This window comes from Rhinolophus hipposideros, assembly GCF_964194185.1.
Source record: "Rhinolophus hipposideros genome assembly, chromosome: 14".
NCBI classification, from domain to species: Eukaryota; Metazoa; Chordata; class Mammalia; order Chiroptera; family Rhinolophidae; genus Rhinolophus; species Rhinolophus hipposideros.
Genome location: NC_138060.1, coordinates 41,263,533 through 41,279,722, shown reverse-complemented (window position 1 = coordinate 41,279,722; position 16,190 = coordinate 41,263,533). Strand labels below are relative to the sequence as shown.

The following is a 16,190-nucleotide window of genomic DNA, read 5'->3' as shown; positions in this document are numbered from 1 at the left end:
GCATTCTTACTGCCATATATCAGCAGGCTTTCAGGGCAGTTCTGCTGAAACAGCAAGGATATATGTAACCATCTCATTTCTGTCTATAAACTGCTATTGGCTTGGCTAAATATCGATTAATTAAAATGCCCAGTATTAGAAACCAAACATTGAAAAGGAAACAAAACCTTTTTTGTTGTTGTTACAGTTTTTCTAATATTTTTATTGGATTTAAAATTCATAAGGGATATACCGATATACAACTAGTTTGATCAGCTACTAATATATTTTGGTATCCCTTTACTTTTTATTCTCAAGAGCCAGTTCACTTTTTCTTTATGTTCAATACTTAGCTTTGGTGAAATTTTGCCATGTTCTTCATCTGTTACTGAAGCATTAGTGTTTCCATCCTACTTGGTATAAGTTGCTCTTTCAGTTTTCTTCCTCTGGGTGTGTTTTGTAGGACTCTTCTGTTCTTTTCTCCACTTCACTGCTTACGTCCTACATTATCTGCCCATCATTCCCTCCCCTCAGCAGCAAATAGGATTCTGGCAGAAAGCAGACCTGGGATATCCCTAAAGTGTGAACCTTAATCCTCAGTCCCGTTCACACTGGTCTCCCATTACTCTAATGATTCAAATCTTACCATCTTCTGTACCACAACTTAAAATACTGCCACACAATGCCACATACCCAGAGTGGGCTAAAGCAGCGTTTAAAAGCTGACCAATCCCACTGAATTCTCTGTATATGTGTCTCTATTAATGCTAAGGGAGGCAAATGGCAAACTTACATAGAATCATTGAATTAAATTGGCACATTTTGCACGCTACATGAGATCTGTTCCAAAGCTTTGCAAGACGAACAGCAGGGAACCAAAGAAGAAAATCCAAATGCAATGGCAGTGGTTTTATAAAAAATCCATTTTTAGGCAAAGATTCCAGAAGCAAAATACAACCCAGTTTTCCTGAGAAGAAAGGAACACTGGCATGGGAGAACACAACATCTCTAAAGGGAAATATGCCATCACAGAGACATACTGTGGCCCTCCAAAAGAAAGAACAGAAAGCATCTCTTGGAGTATTCTCTGTCCCTAGGAACCAAAATCTTACTTGTCACTAAGTGCACTCTACATCCAAGAGAAGGGAAATTAGACACAACATTTTAATGTGAAGGGCAATCATGTACACGGGAAGGAAAGACATCGATGGCGGACATCTTTGGAGAATACCTACCAAAACATCTTTCCTTTGTATGTAGTTAGATGAGGTAAAGTTTTACTTGGCAGTTTTATTGTCTTGACTTCCTCCTTTTATCTCCTCCTGTGGGATTAAGGGCTATGTTTCGGGGTGGGAAATAATAGATCAAGGGCAATTTTGTTGTTTAATTGACATTGTTCCAGTAATGTCAATTCTGGGCCTAATCAATAATGGGATTAAATAAAGTGAGCCTAATCTTTCTTACTGAGTCTCATAGAATCTACTGAACTCTGTTCTCTAAAGAGCTCAAGTAAGTGGTCGTTCCAGTTCTAAAATTCTGTAAGATACAAAGAGTTTTCTGCAGAAATATCTGCTTGTACAAATGCAGCCAACATCAGATAATTAAATAAATTTTCCTGATAGAAAAACTTCATTATTAGAGGTGTCATCTCCTTCCTTGGCAAATAATTAACACATCATTTAATGAACTTGTCTTATAGGAAATCATGTTTTAAATGAAGAAGTAGGGAATTCTTATTATTGTTCTATCACAATTGCTATCAGTAACCTCTGCCCGCATTTATGCCTCCTTTCACAGTACCTGAAACATAGTTATGACTCAGTAAATGTTCATTGAATCTTGAATGGTTGAAAGAATGCATGTGTGCATGACATCACTGGCATTGTGTGAAATGCCAAATAGACATATTCCCTAAATCCCAGTAAATATAAATACAGCCTGCTGATTTCTACTTGCATGATTGCAAATATAGAATAATAATTTATGTGACATTTCCATAGCATAGTGCAACTAGATTTATAATTTATGATCATTATTGCAAGGAGCTATATGTCATATTCATAACCCAGACCCCAAGAGCCCTTTCCCCATTCTGCTCCAGAGGTGCAACAAAACTCTGGATGCTTTGAGTTGGGTAACAAACTTACAAACTCAGTACATAAGGGAAAATCAGGTCTCTCATATAAATCCTTCAAATATCTTTCTAAGGTAGGATTTCCACTTTGATCTTGTTTCTGGGCAGAAAAACATCTGCCAAGCTTCCCTGAAATTAAGGGCCAGTGTTTGCACCACCTGCCTCTGCATCTGTAAGGAAGCAGACACAAAGCAATGTTGCTTGAGTTGTTCCAGTGCCCCAGCATCTGTGCTTCCTAGGTCATTGTGAATGTTCCAGGTAATAGGCAGCTTGGTGGTTCTGGCTCATGCCCATGTGCCCTGGAGGGATATGGGCTCCAACATTTTTTGAAATAGTGTTGCTAAAATCCTGACACTCCTTCTCCTAATCATTGATTAAGAAACAGCAATAGATTCAAATATGATACTACAATTTCACCAGTCCCTCTATTAGCCTGGGAATACATGTACTGTTCCATACATATTATCAGTATCGGAGTAGTTTGGCATTGCTCCAAGCTGTGTCCTACACACATACCAATTTTGTTACAGAAAAAGCTTTGGGTACAAAGAATCAGGCCAATTCTTTTGGTGATAAATCTTTTCTACCTTCTTTATAGAAGAAAACCTCTACAATAAGTAACATTTTTTAAAATATCAGTGTGCTTTTTCATCTTTGTTTTTCCTTATATATGACCTTTTTTCCCTTTGTCACACTGAATTATGTATTTACTTCAAGACCAACAGTTAGGGAAGTGCCACAGGGAATGAGAGCAGTTACAACATGACTACAAACAGTTAAGATTTGACTTCTGCTATCTCAATAGAACTTTAAAGTCTGTAGCAAAACAATAGTGAAAGCTAGGATTTGTCTAAAAATGGGTTTGTGTTAGTTTTCTTACCCTCTTTCTCCCATTTAAAATATCAAGAGGCAATCTTTGCCATTTGATCATAAAATTTTACAAAATGGAATTCTTTCCCATACAGGAAGAAAAAACAGAAAAAAAGTGGAAGCTATTTCCAGTTCTGACAAATTAAGAAGAGGGGATGAGAATCATACCCAAACCTGGCCTGTGCAGGCCAAAGTCATAAAGAGAAAAGTAAAACATATGAGATGGGAGGAAAGGAATCCTCGGAGTAAACCAGCCTCTGCTTGAGTTCTCATTTGAACTCAAGGAAGAGACTTCTGGGAATAGGATTCCTATATTTTCACAAGCTAATTCCAAAAGAGTACACAAAGCGGGAGTAATAGCATGCTCAGATGGAGAGGGAAATTAGTGCTCAAGAGCTGCCATTAGCTCCAAAGTGACAGAAATCACCAGAAGTTCATGCGTGCTGCCTAAGTCAGAGAGGTGGCAGACAGCTTCTAGGATGGGCCAAATGACCCTACTTCCTGCTACTCACAGCTCAGGAGAATTCTTCTTTTTGAGTAACTGGCTTCTAACTAACAGAATGGAGTAACCTGAAGGGGATGTAAGTTCTGTGATTAGGTTTCTAAACTGTAACTTCTGTCTTGCTAGCAGACTATTGCTTTCTCAGTTTGTACACTTTAATGAAGAGGTCCACAAATCAGGAAGTTCAAGTTAACTGCAAAAGTCTGCCCAGGCTGCAATAACAGAATACCACAGATTGAGTGCCCTAAGCAACGCAAAATTATCTTCTCACAGTTCTGGACACTAGAAGTCTAAGATCAAGGTTCCATTAGGGTTAGTTTCTGGTGAAACCTCTATTCTTGGGTTACAGACCACCACCATTTCACTGTATTCTCAGATGGTCTTTCCTTTGTGCATGTGTGGGGGGGGGCAGAGATATTTGGTGTCTCTTCCTCTTCTCATAAGGACACTGGTCTTATTAGATTGAGGGTCCACCATGATGACCTCATCTAACTTTAATTACCTCCTTAAATGCCCCATGTCCAAATGCACATTGGGGGTTAGAGCCTCAATATATGAATTGGGGGTAGGTTCAGCCAAAAGCAGTTGCCTCTGGGCAACAGCCAGAGAGGATCTGAGACCCTCCGTCCAACAGCTAATAAAGAGCTGAATGCTGCAAACAGCCAATGAATGAGCTTGGAAGCAGATCCTTTCCCAGTTGAGCCTGGAGGTGAGACCACAGAGGGGCCAACACCTTGATTACAGGCTTGAGAGTGACTGTGAAACAGAGGATACAGGTAAGTCATGCCAAGATTATTGGTGAACAGAAACTACAAGATGATAAATGTGCATTGTTTTAAACCACTTGTGTGCTAGTTTGTTAAAAGCAATAGATAACCAATGCAGAGCTGTAGACATTCTGAGAACCAGCAGGTCATCCACTGAGGCCAGAATCAAGTAAACACATTGTGCAAGAATAAAGAGAGTCGTCTTGGCTGAAGGAGACCTGCTGTCTCTCCTCAGAATGTTATGAAAGCAGAGAAGTTTAAGTGTGGTTAAAAAAGTGGGTTCCAAAGTCAGACAAACCTGAGTTCTATTCCCTCTGAACTTTATGAGCAGTGCATTCCTGAAAAAGTCATTTTACAGTAAAAGTGAATACAAAGTGGTAAAAGAAAAGCACAATGGATTACTATCACAAATGGATGTAATAAATGTGCTGAGAAATAAATGACATAATGACAATAAATTATTTAGCAGATAAAAAGTGTTTGATTGACATTAGCTATTATTGTTAGGATGCTAGTAGGGAAAGGAAGTAGAATCGTGCTTCAAACATGCACTGAGTTCCTACTATGTACTACCAAGAAATTGACTATGCTACATGTATAATATGCTATATAAAATGATGGTATATAAACTATACATAGTCTTGCATCTTCTACATGACTTTATGAATATATATATATATATATATATATATATATATATATATATATATATATATATATATATATATATAACTTTGAATCTTCTGCATAATCCTCCTAAATAGTTACTATTATCCTTATTTTTGGAACAGGAGTCCCAGGGATTGTAAGTAACTTGACTACAGCCATCCAAGTCCCATGGGAAATGTGAATCTAGGATCATGGGGCTTGGGAACTTGGCCCTTTTTGTTGTATCATGTCTCCCAAATGATGATAAAACTCTGACAAAAAAATCTGTGGTTACTCAGTATACTGCAGAGTTGTGTGCCAGCCTCTTGCAAAACAGAAAATTTAATAATGATAAAATACTCGTTGGTTTAGACTGCTTTCAGTTTGGATTGAATTCTTTTTGCTATCACTTCAGCTGATGTTATGACCACATCAGAAAGCGATTATCATTGGCTGATTGAAAATGACTTTTTTCAATTTATTTGATTTACTTCACAAAAGAGAGAAGTAGGTTTATACTTTCCATCGCTTAGGAACAAAATAGGGTCATCACCCTTTACATTGCATTGATTTGATTTTTGTTCACATCTTTCTCACATACTCTATTAGTTGCAGTTGGGTTATTACAGTTTCCTGAAATGGATCAAATTTGCTTTGGGAAAGATGCTTTTTGAGGGAGATATCAGAAACCTAAAACCTTTTCTTTCATACTAATAAGACAGAAGTGGCTACTGGAATTGGCCTGTTAACCTTCTATCCCCATGCACTCTGTGGAACAAACCACACTGCTAGTGCATATGTTCCTTGTGGCTTCTCAGTATGCTCTGAATGTTGCATCTGGAAAATATAATGGTAAGGTTCTATAAGAACATCAATGAACTGTCAGGCTCATCCCACAAAGAATGACAAGACAAGAAAATGAAACCAGAGAGAAAAATACTAGATAAACAATGTCAGAGTCAAACGTGTTAAATAAGAAGAAGCTAGGAGCAAACAAGGGAAATGACAAATTATCCTAGTAAAGACACTTCAGATGCTGTTCTTCTATTAAATGCAGAAAATCGCCTGCTAAAATGACTACCGAAAAAAGATGAGAGAAATTCAAGGTATGCTTTATTCCTCCCAGTCATTTGTTATCACTCCAAAAATCCAGTAAATATGTTTGAAGACATATTGACCATGAATTTAGCCTTTAGATCTCTTGGGAAGGGGGTGGGGAAGATATGTGACATATAAAATTATCAGTTATGGTGAATACAAAGCAAAGTGGCCTCAGCAATTCTCTGGTGCTCTGCTGGTTTCCTTCGGTCTTTACAGGTTTTGATGTTGTAGTGGGGTTTTTGTTTTTTGTTTTTCTAGTCTGCATATTTTCTCTTCTCTTGTTCATTATTGAGTTTAATTACAGTTATTGTTCATGGGCTATTGAGCTTAAAAATCATTTGTTGTCTTGTGTATTTACCCTATACTTGATTCATTCACAGCTGTTCATCAGTGCCATGCTATTCAGGCTGGGGAGTGACATCGCTTATCTTCACAGAGCAAAGAAAGCAGTTTCATTCATTCAAGGTCTGTAACAGGAGAATAATAAAATGATTACAGTGCTAGTTCTTTAGTTCAATTTACTTAAATATCTCTTGGCCTCATATGGAGACATTGGCATCTCTTCCTCAGTATTGATATCTACAGACTGGCTGCACCTTGTGGGCATAATTTGAATAATATCAAATATGGGTTTCTCTGCTTAAGAGTTTTGCTGGAGTGCCTGGTATTTCCATATTTTAGCTCTCTAATTTAAGTGAAGACATTGTCTTGAGTGATTTCTTTTAATATGCAAGATGTTACTTGGGAGAAGCAACACTTTAGCTCTCACTTGGATTTGGGATTTGTTTATGAAATGACAGAGTTGCAAGTTATTCCAAGGAGTATACTCCCTCACTTCAGGATGAAGCAATTGCTCTCAAGCACTGATCATTAATCTGTGAGGGTCGCCCTTTCACTGAAGTCCCCCACTCTTTGTAACCTTTGGCATGCCAGTTTCCTCTCTTTACCATTAAGGTCACCAGCTAATCCATCCCTAAAATATATGATTTGAAGGTTTTTGGAAAACCATATCAAAAGTTATTGAAAATATATTTAAAAGAATCACAATATGAAAGATCACCTACAGTAACTTTCCTTCATTTAAAAATGAAAGCATGACACTTAGGGGTTTTAAATGAATTGAAGGATTGATCAGAGTTTCATGGCTTATTAAAAGGTCCAAGAAAAGAGAAAAATCTATAGAAGCAAGCAACTACTAATATGACATTTACCTTGCAGGCATATGCCAATTCAATGTGGCCCACACATTGAGATTTAAAAGGCTTTGTTGGGACAAAATTCAAAATCTGGGGTCCTGAATAACAGGGAAGTTTGAATCACATACACCCACACAAAGACATAAAACCAGGACTCCCCTAAAGTGACATCTTCAGTATCTTGAGGGTCAGGTGGAATGTTTGAAAAGGAAGAAGTAAGTAACTAGTTGCCTACTTTAGCTCTTATTTAAGAAAAAAAAGAAGAAAAAAAAAACTTCCCTGAAAATTCTAGCTACATGTTGGTAAGAGGCCAGGATTCATACTACTTGGATGTCTCAGAGTACCCAAAAAAGAATACTAATTTAAATTGTAGTGGTCCTCAGTAATAGTGCATCTAGGAACCTGGCAGGTATAAAGGATAACTTTCCCCAGAGGACCCTACTTTAGGCCTCAAATTATCATATTGACAACATGTGATGGAAATAACTCCAACACATTATTCCAACATGTGATGGAAATAATCTTGCAATGAAAACTTATCAAATACCCAAAGAAACAAATCAAACTGCAAACTATAAACACAAAATTATCAGATGTTACTGTTCTGTAACAGTAAATATGTTTAGACCATGTGAAAAAGCGAAGTTATAAAAAGGATAAAAGTGATAAAAAACAAATAGGCCAATTTGAAAAAGAAACAAATAGAATTTCTTAGAATGAGAAGAGTACAAAAAACTCAGTGAATTGGATAAACAGCAAATTAGATGCAAATTAAGAGTTTGTTAGTGAATTGGAATATAGAAATAAACATGTTGAAAGAATGTAACAGAAGGCAAAATGATGGAAAATAGGAACATTGAGAAACAAAGAGGATAGAGGGGCAAGTCTATTACATATCTAATTGAAATTACAGAGTGAGAGAGAAAATATTTGAAGACATGAAGAGAGTTATAATAAAGTGATGAAAGACACAAATATTAAGATTAAGGAAGCCCAATGAATGTCTAACTTTATAAATACAACAACAAAACAACAACTATTTACTTGCACCAGAATAGCACTGCAGAATACTAAAGAGAAAGAAAAGACCTTAAAATCAAAGAGATATAATAGTAAACTTACAAATATCTGGCAATTTGACCACAGACCTCATATTGCATGCTAAAAAATAGTGAGACGATATCTTCAAAACACAATCTAAAATTATATACCCATCAAAATTTTCTTTTGAGAACAGGTGACGTTAAGAAAATTTCAAACAAAGAAAACTCATTTAGTAAATTATTCACCAATAAATCCTTACTTAAAAAAAAATGGTAAAAGATATACTGCAGGCAGAAGAAAAATTACCTAGATTTATCTTTCGTAAATTAAAAATGCACATTAAAAGTTCCAGAGTGATACTAAAAATATATATTATAAATATAGAGAAAACATTAAATGATAGCCAAGACTACTATTGTAACAATAAACTCAACCAATCTTAAAATTCAAGAAAAGAGAAAGCAATAAGAAAAGAAACAAAAACAAAAACAAAGTACAAAAATTATTTTAGAAATACTTTTAAAGAGTTTTAAAGATTTAGTACTAAACCATCAGAAGAATATTAAATATCAAACATGTGAGATATAGATAAAGTGGTATTTAAAGGAAAATGTGCAGGTTTACCGGTGACTACTAGAAAATACATAGTCTGAAAATTAACAAGCTAAACGTCCAATATAAAATATTAGACAAATAAAAGTAATAATTTCCCTATCTAGAAAAAAAACAGAAGAAAATAAATAACAAAGGCTTCATTAATAGTTATGATAAACAAAGATAAATGTTGGTTCTTTGAAATGACTAATAAAAATAAATCAACCTCTTGGCTAATTTTAAGTATGAACATAAAATATACAGCAGAGATTAAACAGATATTAAAAATATTATGAACCACTTACACAAGTAAATTTGAAAATGTTTATGCAATGAACCAATTTCTAGAAGAATGTAAATTACAAAACTGACTGAAGATAGAATACAGAACCTAAATAGTTCTGTAACCATTAATGTAATTGAACCTGCAGTTGAAAAACTATCCTAGATAAAAACACCAGATCCACGTGATTTTAGAGGTGAACTCAACTAAACATTCAAATAACAGAAAATGCCATCCATTTCAGGGAAAAATAAAAAAATAAAATATTCTCCAACTCACTTTATGAAGTTAACAATATCAAAATAGGAGAAAATACCAAAACAGAAGAACACTTCTGTAAGAAAGGAAAACTATAGAACAATTTAATTCATGGGCCTGACTACAAACATTCTGAATGGGATGGAATAAATATATATGTAATATATGTATTTAAGTAATGTATATATAAATTCATATATATACTAATGAAATATATATTTTAATGGTATATTTAACAATTAAAATAAATGAACTATAGCTACATAGAATAAAGTCATGAAAGACACAAACATGAAAGACTAAATAATATGTTAAAGGTTCATCTTATGTATTTAAAACTTAAAGTGTAGCACTAGAATAATGAACATAAAATTCTGGTTAGTGGTTATATCTGAAGTGGGAGGAAGTGGGTAATCTGTATGAGACCCACAGGGTCTTGAAAGATGTTGATAATGTTTTGATTTTTGAGCAATATTGTTGATATATAAGATTTTGCTTTATTATTTTTATTTTAAAATGGGCTATATGTTATTTAAACTCTTACAAAATATGTGTCTGTATCATAATAAAAAATAAATTAAGGAATGGAGGATACTGCAGTCATATCACCATCAATGAATAACAAGTAAACTGACAGGTTGAAGGCCAGAGTTCATGCTCATGTTCATAGTTATTATGCCAGATCAACTACTACAGTATTTTTTATGGCATGTAAGGAAGTAGTGGAAAGTGAATAAGATTTAGAAGGTAGAGTAGATAAATTCTAAATTCCAGTTGAAAATGTGGATGACTTGATATGGTAGGTAGAATTCTAGTAGTATCCATGGAATTTGGAGGCTGAGCTCAGTTAGGACTCTGCTTTCATTTGCTCCTTCAACACGTATTTACTGGCTACTAAACTGGACACTGAAGAAAGAGCAGAAAGGCACATTCCTAGACTCAAGGAGTTAAAAAATCTAGGAGAAGAGATTGATGAGTAAGTAGGAAATTATAGCACAAGGTGAATAAGTACAGGGTCCACAACAGAGGAGCTGCTAAACCAGTCATACAGATCGGAGGGATGACACATAACTGAGAAATGAAGTAAGAGTAGGAATTAATCAAGCCAAGAGTATTGAGAAAGGAAGAGAAGAAGAAAGCAGAGTGATTCGGGAACAGGAAGGAGCAAATGTAATAGACAACATATAAGATGTTTGGAAAACTTCAATAAATTTCAAATGACTGAATTTTCAGGGAAGGAGCAAGCAAAAGACCAGACTTCAGAAAATAAACAGCAGACAGAAAATGAAGGATTGCAATCACTGTCAATGAACTTACTTCTGAGGGTGCTGGGGGTCCATTGAAAGGTTTTAAGCAGGCAATGACCTATTCTAGATTTGTATATAAGAAAAATCTGCAGTGTAAATATTTTAAGTTTGGGTAACACTAGAAGCACAATGTATAGGAGGCTATTGAAAAAATCTCGGTGAGAGATGGTATTTTAGGGCACAGGGCAGAAATGGAAGGATTTGAGACACACTTATCAGGTACAGAATTAACAGAATATAAAATAATTTGTTGTTCAACGTTAAAGAGGAAAAGCTTATAGATGACCTTGAGACTTGGGTCATGGGAAATGGAGTAGAGAGTGCAGCCAGTCACTTAGCTCTGGAACTGAAGGAATTAGCAAAATGGGGAAAAGATGATGTGTTAGGTTTGGGACAAGTAGAGTTTGAGAAATCTAGCACAAGCCAAGTGAAATATCAGTCTCCTACAGATAAGTGAAGATAAAGGAATTTAAAAGCTTTTTCAGGGAAATTATGCAGCTTGAGCAGAGAGAGACTGAGATTCCTAAGGAAAAATTCCAATATTTAAAAAGTACTGGAAAAAAAAAATCTTCCTATATAGAAAGACAAAAAGTAGAAAAAAAATTGGGGGGCTAATCAAGAGCATATAGGTGTGGAAGCCATAGGATATAAGAGTGACAAACAGGAGTAATTGCTAGAGAGAAGTTAGGTAAGATGAGGACTGGCAGCTACAGATCAAAATTGACTATAAAAGAGAAGGTTTGATGACTTGGATCAAGATAAAAACTACAGGGTAAAGGATAATGATAGAAAAAGTGACCAGAAAATATTGAAACAACAACAAGAGAATATATAGAATTCAGTTGACCAGTTAATCATATAGGATAAGCAAATTAAAAAAAAAGAAAAAAACTAGGAAGGATGTCACCTCACAGATTTGGAATCTGAGAGAATGAGAAGATAATAGAAAGGCATACATACACTTGCTGTTTTCTTTTTATAATTATTAGTAAATGGGTCTATCGGTTATAACCATTGAGAGGGTATATTTACTTCAATACACTTTAGAGTTTCAGGTCTGAGACAGAATATGTAAGTTGCTGTATCAGCCTCTCAAAATATTTCTTTTTCACACAGGTTTTTTTTGTTGTTGTTTTTTTGTTGTTGTTTGTTTTTCTTTGCATTCTTTTCATTTTCTCTATCCTATCATGACCTTCTTCTCCCCCTATCTCAACTTTTTAGGAAAGTCTACTAAAAATTGCATTTATAATAAACCAAAGTTAGGTCTCACTTTCAAAATCATTGAGATAGATTTTTGTTGGGTTTTCCAGAAATGAAATCAATGATTCAACCTAGTTTAAGTTCCAGGTGACTGCAGCTAGCAATCAGACTTCATTCAAAGGTGACAATGCTGAGGACAGAGATAACCTGCTGACTTCTGTAGGAAATAGAGACACATATGTTGCTGAGCTGATTTGATTATAGTATAATAACTTAGTGCAATGTATTCTTTTCAAATGGTGAACAATCAACATTTGGTGTAGATAATAAAAAAGGACATATGAGTTTGCCATCACACTTTATCCTGGGCAAATGATTTTTCTCTCAATTAAAGATTCATGGCATACTTTAAATCAGATCTCCCAGAGTTTATTCATTATATAGAAAAGCCTTTACCCTGAACCATTTGCCGGTGGCAATCTCTTTTATACTACGTTAGCAAAGGCAATTCCTCCCTTGTGGTATGTTTCAGCACATCCTATTAATTTACTAGTAGGTAATATTCTCATTTTAGTCATCTCCTGTGATAACATTAATTAGCATCCCAGAACAAGCCCTTGTAGTCTACACAATTTGACTCAGGTTTTTGCTGTTTTATTAGCATTTTTGACCTTGCCTTCACAATAGAACTGCTCAATAAAAGGAGAGCAGCCTTATCTTCTCAGACCCACTGTCTTCCTGGTATCTGTTCTGAGCACAGCTGTGTGTACCAAGGAGATCAACAGACTTTTCCATTTTGCCTCCTTCTCTATCTGGCTTTTGGGTATTCTGTAAGAGCATTGTTCTTCATTCCCAGCTGACTGAATTGTGCTATTCACAAAATCTCTTTGAATTTAACTCATGCCAGAAACCATGAGCTTGCCAAGTGTTGTAGGTCATTTTGTATCTTTCTAAAGGAAAGAGAGAGAGAGAGAGAGAGAGAGAGAGAGAGAGAGAGAGATCCTTCTCCTGTTTGTATGCTTAGGAAATGATTTGTCTCAAAGAATTAGCAAAGTCCTAAGGATAAAGAGAAACTGTAAAGGCAAATAAAAGGTATCAATTAAACTAGGCTTGCCTGTATGCAAGAGCTAGTCTTACCTATATGAGTATGGAATCATGGAACAAAGTTGAATGGTGTCTTAATATCCATCTAGTCCAAATGCTCATAAATTCAATGATCATTCCTCCAAAACCAAGCTCTGTGTTCATAAAACTCCTGCTTGAGTAAGTCCCAAAAAAGCATCTTGCCACTTAATGCTCGATCACGAATTTGGACAACTCCTTCTCTCCTTTGCCTACTCAGATGGAGTCCTTGAAGCTAAACATATACAAATGCAGTGTCCTTCTCCACCAACCTTAACCAAGGCAGCCAATATTTTCAAAGCACCATTCCCATTAGTAGGTGAAGTCCGAGATTAGTTGCTCTGCTGTGAGCTTAGTATGTGGTGGTCCTTGGCATAAGCCCTAAGCTGCTGAGTACTTACACAAGTTCAGTTTCCCCCAATCTCTGATAGACTTTTCCAGAACTATGACTGGTCTTGTCCTTAATTATTCAAAAGGAGTTCCAATCTTATTCAAGGGCTTTGACCTTTCCCCAAGTCCAGACTCCCTCATATGGAATCCTAAATCAACTTTCATAGATCCTTGATTCTGGAAGGCTAAATTTTGTCTTCACGCCACAAGATTAACATAACTTGGCTTATTTAGCTAACCCCCATCTGACTTCAATTTTCTCCACTCTAATATGGAAGCAAAACAACTTATCTTGTTCCCCTTTAGAAAGGATGTCTCCAAGTAAACATAATTCTGTTTTCTCCTAAGAAGAGAAAACTAAACTATGCCTTTATTCTGAATAACTTAACATCTATTAATGTAACCTAAAAGGATAGTAAGGTTACTGGAAGCCACATCACGCTGTTAACTTATGAATTTATAAAATGTAGCAGTACTGCGAATAGTAGGCATTCAGTAACTGGTAAGTCATTTCCTGTAACCAGAGAGAGTCAGGTCTCTTTCTGTGGGATCTCATGCAGGTTGGCTTTTTGAACCCAGAAATTTGTAGCTACTCATGAAACATTTTATTTTGTCTTATCATTTTATCATTCTTTTTAATTTAGATATTTGCAAAAATATGTTATTCATGAACCGTATTATTTAGATCTCCTGTGTCATCTAAAAATTGTGCCTTCCCTGTGCTCATTCAAATTATTGGTTCAATTTAGTACTAAATGTAACCAAGGACAAAGCCTTGATTTTGCTCAAAAATACTCCTTTGAGATTTTTTTTTATCTAATAATTATCACTTTGGAGTAATCATAATTCAATGAATTGTAGACTACAAATATATATCATAGCTTTCTCATCTTATTTCAAGGATACAATGAGATGTTTTACTAAATAGCTGGGAATGTTTGAAAGCCATTTTATAAATAAAGAACTGAAGCTCCGTGAAATTAAGAGATAATGCTTGCTCATCTCTTATTGACAGTGATCCAATTCATTCAACATAAAACTAGTGTTCAGTTACTATTCTAAATGGCCTCCTCAATTTCACTAAGTACCCTAGGACATAACTCCTTTGGAAATAGCAGCATGCTATCCTATGAAGTTCCCATAGGACTGTGTGACTAAGATCAACAACTTTGTCTGCTCTATTCATCCCTTCATCCCCAGTTCCTAACAGAGTCTAGAAAATAGTAGACCCTAAATAGATATTTGCCAAAAGAAAAGTTACTGTCTATTTACCAATATTAGGATTTCAGTTTGTTTTAACTGTACCTACTCTGTCATTTTGAACTTAAAGCTAATTCTCTTTGGCAGAAGAAATAGAAACAAAATAAGAATTGAGTAGACCCATGTTCTCCATTTAATCTCTTTCATTTCCTGCTCCAAGCTAAAGGCCTGGCCGTTCTTGATTCTAAAATAGATAAGACGTCCTATTGATTGGTCTTCACAATTATTTCATGAAACCAAAGCTTTATAGTCATATATTTTTAAAAATTTCTTATAACAATATTTGTCTTTTCTTTATAAAGTTTACCAATAATGTTCATGTTATAATAAATACAATTTGACTGACATTATACTTACCTTCTAATGATAAGAATATTGGACTCTGAGAAGTAATATGATTCTTTCAAAAGTATAGCGATGGCATGTTTCCAAACCAGGACTCAAATCTAAGATTTCTATTTTGGGGAACTGTGAACCTCTGCTGCCCTTCAGCTTCCTTCACACCTCTTTTGTAACTACCTCTGGTTAAATGCCCCATTCTTCCATCCTCCGTAAATGTCCTTGGTAGGTTTAACTGAAAATCTGTCTATGAAAATAAATTGGTTTCTACAACTACCTCCTTATTTGCTTTGTCCTTTAGATATTTATATGTTCAGTATTTTTGCTTACTTCTATCCATCCTAACTCTTTTGTCTTATAGAATCTCAACTCATGAGAGTGCTAAATTTCTTTAGACAGGGGTACTGAAATTTGACCACATAAAGCAGTGCTCCTTGACAGTCTAACATTCCAAAAAGTAAGAACATTTTTTCCAAGGTTGTTCTCACCATATTTCCCCGCAAATAAGACCTAGCTGGACAATCAGCTCTACTGTGTCTTTTGGAGCAAAAATGAATATATGACTCAGTCTTATTTTACTATAATGTAAGACTGGGTCTTTAATATAATATAATAATATAATATAATACCAGGTCTTATATTAATTTTTGCTCCAAAAGGCACATTAGAGCTGATGGTCCAGCTAAGTCTTACTTTCGGAGAAACACAGTATATCACATTTTCTACCACATTCTCCCTTCAGTTCCTGTCCTTGCAATGATTGTATAAGCCTCTACTTCCATTGTATTAAACCCTCATATGTATGTTGCTTTGAGAGGCTTGTGATTTCCTAATAGAATCCTGACTAAAGCAATAACCTAGAGAAAATTTAGGATAATAGTTCTGGAAAGCATGTGCGAGAATGTTCATAGCATCAACATAATAGCAACGCATGCAGCAATAAAAGAGATTTACAAAGGGTTACATCACAGGAATGTTGTCCTCTTCATCACAAGAGGGAATGAAGTGAAGTGAACAGAAATGGGACCTCCTAAGGTAATTATTGTTGTCAATAATGTATTTCATCCCTATTAAATAAAAGTTTTAAATATTTAGTTATTTTAATTCTCACAAATGTTTATGAGTTATATTGTTTTCATCAGTGTTATTGCTATTGTGCTTATTAGTTGTCGTAGTATTTTTTCCCTTTGTATATT

The 16,190-nt window shown here is 35.2% G+C and overlaps 1 pseudogene across 1 annotated transcript in view; it reads right to left on the bottom strand.

Annotated features, from left to right (window-relative positions):
* Positions 1-217: 217 nt before the first annotated feature.
* LOC308507626 (WD repeat-containing protein 53-like) overlaps positions 218-16,190 on the bottom strand; it is a 198,635-nt pseudogene continuing 182,662 nt past the window's right edge. The window contains exon 2 of the transcript in view: positions 218-737. The product of the transcript in view is annotated as a WD repeat-containing protein 53-like (transcript). The remainder of the gene's footprint in view (positions 738-16,190) is intronic.